This window comes from Talpa occidentalis, unplaced genomic scaffold (genome assembly GCF_014898055.3).
Source record: "Talpa occidentalis isolate TD23 unplaced genomic scaffold, MPIMG_talOcc4v2.1 talOcc4.9, whole genome shotgun sequence".
Lineage (NCBI taxonomy): Eukaryota > Metazoa > Chordata > Mammalia > Eulipotyphla > Talpidae > Talpa > Talpa occidentalis.
In genome coordinates this window covers 12,840,414-12,848,764 of record NW_023605305.1, presented here as the reverse complement: position 1 = coordinate 12,848,764, position 8,351 = coordinate 12,840,414, and the positions used below count along the sequence as shown (strand labels likewise).

The 8,351-nt window shown below is 49.7% G+C and overlaps 1 protein-coding gene across 2 annotated transcripts in view; it reads left to right on the top strand.

Moving 5' to 3' along the window:
• The first annotated feature begins 319 nt into the window (after positions 1-319).
• The window catches only part of LUZP1 (leucine zipper protein 1), a 78,073-nt gene continuing 70,041 nt past the window's right edge, over positions 320-8,351 (top strand). Inside the window, exon 1 of one of the 2 annotated variants that reach the window (XM_037498428.2) lies at positions 320-367. The gene's annotated coding sequence lies outside the window, so the exon portion shown is untranslated. Of the gene's footprint in view, positions 368-2,484; positions 2,538-8,351 lie in introns of those variants that run through there. The other variant, XM_037498427.2, reaches the window with a different exon arrangement.

Below are 8,351 nucleotides of genomic sequence, written 5' to 3'. Positions count from 1 at the left end.
GGGAACGAACCGGCGCTGCAGAGGCTGCCGGCAGCCTCACAGCCCAGTGCTCAACCGCTGGGCCACCAGGGGAGGCCCTACCCCATTTCTTTTACCAGCAGAGATTCTTGAGGTCGGGACTATTAGTTAGCCTTGCTTCCAGCCCAGTGGCTGGCACATGAGCCTTACTGGGAGGAGATGTTGAAATAATAACAGCAGCCACCATGTCCTGGCATGAATGCAACACCAGTCTCTTTCACTAAACTCTTTCACATCTGATTTCATTTAATTCTCATGGCCACTGTATGAGATAAGTACTATTATTATTCCCATTTTCCAGATGAACAACTGAGATGCAGAGACTTGAAGACCCAAGGCCATACAACTGGTAAGTGGTGGAGCTGGGGTTTGAATCCTGATCTGTTCTGCGCCAAAGTTTTTGTTGAGAATAAATAAGTAGGTGGTTGATGGGATGATAGGTCCCTGAGAGAAAATTGCCTCCAGAACTTCCCCCGTATGCCCTGGGTTCTCTTTTCTAAGGGTTTTCCGTGCTTCCAACCAGCGTCAGCACATAGGAGGAACTCAGTCAAGACCCTTTCTTTGCCTGCAGGAATCCTGTGGTTATGCCTACTCTTCCTGGGAAGGGGATTTTTGAATCCTATTCTAAAAATAAGCCAGAATTTGTTAGGAGGCCTTGCAGATCAGCCCAGGCATTTCAGGACAACCATTTGACTGTCTGCAGCACAGGAAATTAATCAGAACCCCAAAGCTCTTTCCCTCTTCCCACAGACCAGCACTCTGGAAACGCCCAGTGCCTTGCTGCAGCTCTCCTAGAGGGCTGCAGAGATGCCAAGGGCCGTTTAACACAGATTCATCTCTCTGTAAGGGAAGTGAGAGGAGAAATGCATGAGGGAGAAATGGGTCAGCTCTGCTGCAAAGAACTTGCAGAGAGAATTCACAGTCCTTCCCAACTTAGAAGGCTGAGGAGACACCCTGGAGCCTCAGCTGTGACTGCAGAATCCACCTGGGGTCTACAAACTGGAGTGTTGGTCCTTGTTCCAATGGCCATGCTCCGCAACCCTCAAGCCTCTTTCTCTTGGAACCTCAGAGTCTGCCACTGTGAGTGGATTATGTGTGTAAGGAGCTAGAAATAATGTTGATGATAATACTAGTAATAAAGGCACACATGACAACTGCATCTTTTGTGGAACACTGTGCCTGGTGCTTTCCACACAGTATCTTCTGTAATTTTAAAGCAAACACCACAAGGACTATATTAATAGCCCCATTTTATAGATGAAGATAAGGAGGCACAAAGACAGCGGGGGAGGGGGGGCAGACTGGGTAAATGATCCCAGGATTCTCTGGCTTCAGAACTGGAGCTCCACAGCTGTGTGTGGGTTCTGACTTCCAGGAAGTAAGAAGTGCTAGGAAACACATCACAGGTCAACTTGATAAAGGCGGAAATGTGCTCATGCCCACAGCAAGTAAACCCACTGTCAGGGGGATGGAGAGCTGGAGAAGAGGCTTTGGCTGGGGGAAACTAGGAGGGGTTGAAGTTGAGATGAGACAGCCAGGGAAGAGCACGAGCAAAGGGGCAGATGTGGGAAAGCAGTGGGTGTGCTAAGGGAAGTTTGGATAAACTTTACAGTGTGTGTGTGTGTATGTGTGTGTGTGTAAAGGTGGGAAGAGATCACCAGGCCGACCGAGGCTTTGGCCTTTATTCCATAGGCAATCAGGAGCTTACACAAGAGGTGTCTCAAGAGACGGGCTATACTGTTGCAGTGAGAGAGGAAGCAGCTCTCAGTGCATCTGTGTCCTGGCTTGTGAATGCAGCTCTGTGCCAGTACGTGGGAGGGCATCCACAGCTACCCAGAGTGTCTCTGGCTGTGTCCTGCACCATGCTGGATGTGGGTCTGGGGCTCTCTTCAAAGGCCCCCTTCCCACTTCTCTGTGCCTTTGCACGTAGTAGGGCTACAGGAAATGTCCTAGAATTATGGAGGGACTTTTGAGATCCTCTGGGCACTGCTCCTTCCAATTTTCAAGAAGGTGGAAATGAGGAGCACAGATGGGGAAGGGTTTGTCTAGCATCACACGATGAATTAATAACAGAGCTGGGTACTGGAGCCCGCGTCTCCCGAGCCCAGGCTTGGTCGCTTTCCCGCATGTGCTGAGTAATAGAAATAGTATTTGTTGCGCGATTTCTCCACACCAGGCCCGGGGCTAGACACCTTCACACGGATTATCTCCTTTACCCCTCACAGCTGCCGAGGGCGCCCCTCTTGCGAGCGGGCCGTCCAGCCTCCCACCTCGGCTCCCCCGCGCCGGGCGCAGGGCCGGGCACCGTGCTAGGCGGGCAGGAAAAACTCGGCGGCGCCGGGGCCGGAGCCGCTCGGGGAAGGGGCGGGGCCCTAGCTCGCCCCGCCCCGACCCCGCCCCCGGAGCACACGTCACACCGAGGCCCCGCCCCTCATTGTCAGTCCCGAGAGCCGCAGGAGGCGCCGCCGCCGGGAGCTGCGCTGGGTCCGCGGCGGCGGGAGCGCGGGCCGGACGCCGAGGTGAGGGTCCGCGGGGCGGGCGCGGGCGCGGGCGGCGGGCGCGGGGAGCGGGGCGGCCGGGGGCGGCGGGGGGCGGCGGGGGGCGGGGCGGGGGCGGCCGGCCCGCGAGGGGTCCCCGCCGGCGGGGCCGCGGCCCGGGGCACCTGGGGCGGGGGCGTGGAGTTGGGGGGGCGCGGGCCCGCGGGGCAGAGCCGGGCGCTCTTGGGGCGCGACCTGGAGGATTTTTGTGGAGTTGGAGATTTTTCTCCTCAGGGGGGAGCTTCTGGGAGACTTTGGGGGCGCGGGACGCGGGAGGGAGGCGCGGGCCGGGGCCGGGGCCGGCGCGGCGCGGCGGGGACCCGCGGGCGAGTTGGGGTTCGGGGCGCGGGCGGCGGGCGCGGGCGGCGGGCGCGGGCGGAGGGTCGCGAGGAAGGAAGTGATCTACAGGAAGAGCCGGAGCCGGGCGCGCCGCGCGGGAGGAGGCGCGGGCGCGGGGCGCGGGGCTGGGGGGGTCCCCGCGGCGCTGGGGCCGGGCGCGGGCCGGCAGGAATGCGCGGCATCCGCTTTGTTTAAGTTGCCGCGGCCCGGCCCCGCGCTAATTAGTGGTGGAATCTGCAGGGGACGCGGGCGAGCGCCGGGGCGGCCCCGCCGCGGTCAACTTTCCGCAGCGCGCTCCCCCGCCCCCTCTCCCGGCCCCGCCCCGCGCCCCCCCGCCCCCTCCCCCCGCCCGGCGCCCCCAGCCCCCCCGTCCCGCGCGCCCCCCGCGCGGCGCCCCCGCCCGGCGCCCCGGGGCGCAGGAATGGCGCGCGCTGCGGACTCGCCGTCGGGGCGGCCGGCCTGGGCCGCGGGGCCGCGGCTCTGGGTAACCTTGGGGCCCCCGCGGCCCGGAAAGGCCGGCGCGCTCGGGAGCATCTGTTTCCCCGCCGCCCGGCCCGTTCCTGACGCCGCGGAGCCTGTTGTGGCTTGTTTCGGAAATGCCGAGGCCAGTGCTCACCCTTGGGGGGGAGAGGGGGAGCGACTCTGTTCCCTCCCCCAGCCTCCCCAGAAAATCCGGCCGAGCCAACTACCACCCAAAAACCCAGCCCCGCAGCGAGGGCTCCCCAAAGCCCGAGGCTGCCCGCGGGGCCGCGTCCACCGCCGCCTGCAATGACCTTGGGAGGGAATCGCGCTCCCGAGCGCCGCGTGCTCGTCTGCCGGCCCGGGAGGGGGGGCTCAGCGGCCCTCCCGGCCTTTTGGGGATGGCGCGGAGGGGTGGGGTTCGTTTAGGCCCGCGCTGGCCTAAGGAGCTTGAGTAGTGGCCGAGCGGGGGATTTCGGATCACCAAGAAAGATTTTACTACTTCCCCTAGGGAGGGGTGGCTCTGAGTTTTAGGAGGCTGTTTCCCTTCCGAGAATCTGTACAGTATGTTCCAGATGGCCTGTCCCTGCGTGTACAGCTTTGGTGGCATTCATGTGGTTAAATGGACTAACCCCCACCGAAAATTCTTCATGTCAGAAATAATTATTTTGCTCAGAATTCCCCTTGGGGCAGATTAAGGTTTTGCTCAATTTACTCAGAAGAATTTTCCAGGTTTCTAAAATTAAATCACTTTTCTAAACATAGTAACTGAAGTTTGAAAAACGAAATAGTGGGATGGGAAGGGAGTTGGTTGGAGTGTGAACAAAGGCAGCAAGTACAGACTCATTGTTAATCTGTGATTACTAATGGGGATTGTGAATTAACCTGGGTTATTAGGTGTCTTTAATTTAAGGCCAAGAAACAGAACTAGTAGTGAGCTGCCTATTTTGCAGCCGTGATAGTGCTTGGCGGTATAAATCTCAGAGCACCTTCTCAGTGGAGCTGCAAAGTGGTCATTGGCATCCTTGTTTCACAGATGAGCAAAGTGAGGGTCGTACAGTAAGTTGACATTCCCAAGTTTATGTGTACAGCTAGTAAGACATGGAGCAGGAATTCAAACCCGGTCTGTTTCTAAGGTCTCTGGCTATCTACAGAGTGCATGTTGCATTCAGAAATTGCAGGCCTCGGTTGTTACCCAGTCACTTGGTCACTGTGGATGCAGAATAAATCAATTAGATCTATTCCCCAATTCATGTGGACCCTTGAATAAATCAGTTAATTCTATTTCCCGGTAAAGTTCCTTCATTTCTCTTAACGTTGTCAGGATGCTTTTGAGTTTGTTTTACAAGGTTGTAGTAGTGGTTTGTTATACTGGGTTATAGTAGCATTTGTGTTAAATTACAAACTTCTTGGGTGATCATATATTTCGCTTATGTAGCCGAAGATGATGGATCGCTAATGTAGAGGCCATTATTATGGTGACATTCATCATCAGGAACCTTTTTCAGGTAACAGGGCTTTTTGGGACAAAGTTAGCTTATGAGTAAAGCACTCTGTACAGTCAAGAGAAGAGAGTCAAACTGGAAGATTTGGTATAAACTATTATGCATATAGACGCTCACTAAATATTTCCCCAGTGAATGTGTATTCTTTTTAAAAGCCAGTTCTGTTTTTAAAAACCAGTTTTATGGAGATGTGATTTACATACAATATAATTCACCAATTTTAACTGTACAGTTTGATGAGCTTTGACGAATGTCTGCAGTTGTGTAATTACCACGTCTGCCTTCTTGAGACTGAGTTACCTTTTAGGAATTGGTTAGCAGACTGCTCCCTGGGAACCTTAGGAAGTTTCTTTGGTCAGATTCAGTGCTGGTGAGAGCAGAGTGAATGCTGGAGAGTCAGTGTGCTAGATTCATAGACTGGCAAAACGAGGTATTTAATAGTGTGAAGTGTGTGGACAGGACAGGTGGAGATGGGGACACTATGAGATCGAGGGAAAGCTAAATTCACAGGAAGCAGGTTTTCATTCCTTTCAGGAGAAGAGATACATTAGTTGGAGAAAAGTTATCCAGGGGTGAATTAAGGAGTAAAAACTTTTATTTTTGTTTCCTTTATGAAATGGCAATTCCTGAAATATAAACCTTAACATCTTTGGCTCTCTTTAAGAAGTGCTTATTATGACTGTTCAAACAGTTCTTAGGGTGGGGATGCTATAAAATGATTGAAGGCCTTGCCCTTCCACCTATGACAAAATAACTTTAGTGTGTAACTTGTTTTAGCTACTATTCCACAAGGGAAGTACATTATATACATATATGTACACATACATTATATGTACATTAGATAGAAATTGTCTTTCTGGGAAGACATAAAATTACTTTTCTTTTTCATAATCTTTCAAGTCATTGAACCTGTCCTATCATGCTTTAGTTTAAGTCCTTGTCTTAGAAAGTGCTTGAAATTGGTTGTTGAACCTCTGGAGGGAGCTCACCTATTCGTTTCTTTTTTTATATGTTCACTTTTTTTTTTTTTTTTTAAGATTTATTTATTTATTTATACAAGCACTGGGTACAGTCAGAAGTGCGGGAGGGTGAGAGAATTCACCAGAGCCAGAGGGGAGAGCAGAACAGACAGACTGACGAAATACACTGCTGAGGGGAGCAGCGGGCTGCAGGAGAGGTCTGCGCGCCATGTGGGATCCTCACCCAGTGGCTTGGGAACGAACCGGAGCTTCAGAGGCTGCAGGCAGCTTTGCAACCCAGCGCTCAACCTCTGCACCACCAGGGAGGCCCTTTTTTTTTTTTTTTTTTTTTAAGATATGTTTATGTATACAAGAACTGGGGTACAGGTCAGAGGTGTGGGGCTTGGGAGGATTCACCAGAGACAGGGTGGGGAACAGAACAGGTGGATTGACTGTAATACGCTGCTGAGGGGAGCAGTGGGCGAGTCAGGAGAGGTCTGCTGCACCATATGGGTCACCTCCCTGGTCGGGGATCAAACTTGTGCTGCAGAGGCTGCGGATAGCTTCATTGTGCTGCATCTTAACCCTTTCGCCAGCAGGGAGGCCCTGTTCACTGTTTAATCCTCCTAGCCTACCCTTGAATCCTGAAAATGGAGACTCAGATATGCCATTAGGAAATAATAATTAAATTAAAATACCAGTATATCAGTTCAACATTTTGGGTGATGATAGGCAGAAAGTAACTCAGTGAGGTAGTCATTATCCTTATTTTATACATAAGGAAGGTGAGTTCAGAACAGTTACTGTCAGAACTAGTGAGGAGCAGACCATTCATTAATTTGAGCTCAGATAAGATTGATGTTGACGTCAAGTTTGGAATCTTTTTATTTGATTACATTCTCTGTGTTTTGGGTTAAGCAGGGCAAAGGGAGATACACCCTATTAAATATCTGAAAATACCCTATTAAAATACAAGCAAAAATACAACAAAGATTACTAGCTTTTTAAGGTAATGCTGTTTTAATATATTTCTTAATTTCTAGAGTTCTCTGGTTTGTTCTAGGGAATTTTTAGCTCATTCTTTATTGCACAACTCTCTTCCCAGGCTTATCTTTTATTCTTTATAAATATGGCACTTTGTATTCACTGGCTGTTTGGATTACCACTCTCCCTTATTTTGTATGTAGCTAAAAACGTCTATCAGATTAATTTATCAGTAAAGACCCTATGTATTTGCATGTGCCCTTCTATTTCTAGTTTATCTGGTTAGAGTAATTTGTAAAATTATGTTATTAAAAACTTGGATACAAATTTCAAAACTTATTGTTACTATTAAAGTTTGTGGTGTGAGAGAGAGAGATACACAACATGAGTGTACACATACTGTAAGAATACAATGTGACAGTTTGTCACAAATTGAGTATATCTGTGTACCCAGCACCCAGCTCAAGTAGCAGCATTGCCAGTATCTACAAGCCCCCGTTGAGTTCCCTTCCACATCCTTCCACCCCAGGTGACCACCATCCTGACTTCTAATAGCATAGATCAGTTTTGCCTGTTTCTGTATTTTTGTAAAAGTGCAATGATATAGTGTATATTCTTTTGGGTCTGGCTCCTTTTATTCCACAGTGTGTGTTTGGGTTTGCAAAAAATTTTTTTTAATATTTTATTTTATATAATTCTTACATCACTTTTCATTTTTGCACAATGTATGAATTTTTTCATTTTGGTTATATTCCCATACAGTTGCACCCTCCTTATTTTGACCCTAATCCTTCATCTCCCCACCGGCCCCCCTCACCCCTTCAGTGTGTCTCTGGTCCATAGTTGCTTATTGATTTTGATTATTACTTTGTATTAATTAGTCTTTTTCCTGGTCCCTTATTTAGGTTTTCTAAATTCCTGCTATGAGTGAGACCATCCGGTATTTTTCTTTTTCTTTTTTGGCTTATTTCGCTGAGCATGATCCCTTCCAGCTCCATCCATGTTGCTGTAAACTGCATGTGTTTATCTTTTTTGATTGCTGAGTAATATTCCATTGTGTATATACCACATCTTCTTTATCCAGTCATCTATTTAGGGGCATTTGGGTTGTTTCCATAGCTGAGCTATTGTAACTAGTGCTGCTATAAATATAGGGGTGTGGGTGCTCTTTGGAATTAATGTTTCTGTGTCATTTGGGTAAATACCTAGGAGTGGAATTGCTGGATCGTATGGAAGCTTTATGTTTAGTAGGTCAAGAAATCTCCACACAGCTCTCCATAGTGGTTGGACCAGTTTGCACTCCCACCTGCAGTACAGGAGAGTTCCTTTTTCTCCACACCCTCGCCAACATTTGTTGTTGCTAGTTTTTTTAATATGTGCCATTCTCACTGGTGTAAGATGGTATCTCATGGTAGTTTTGATTTGCATTTCCCTGATGACAAGTGATGTTGAACATTTTTTCATATGCCTGTTGGCCATTTTGGGTTTGCAAATTTTTTTGGGGGGTTTGCAAAAATTTTTAATGGTTTTCTTTTGGGGTTAGAATAAAG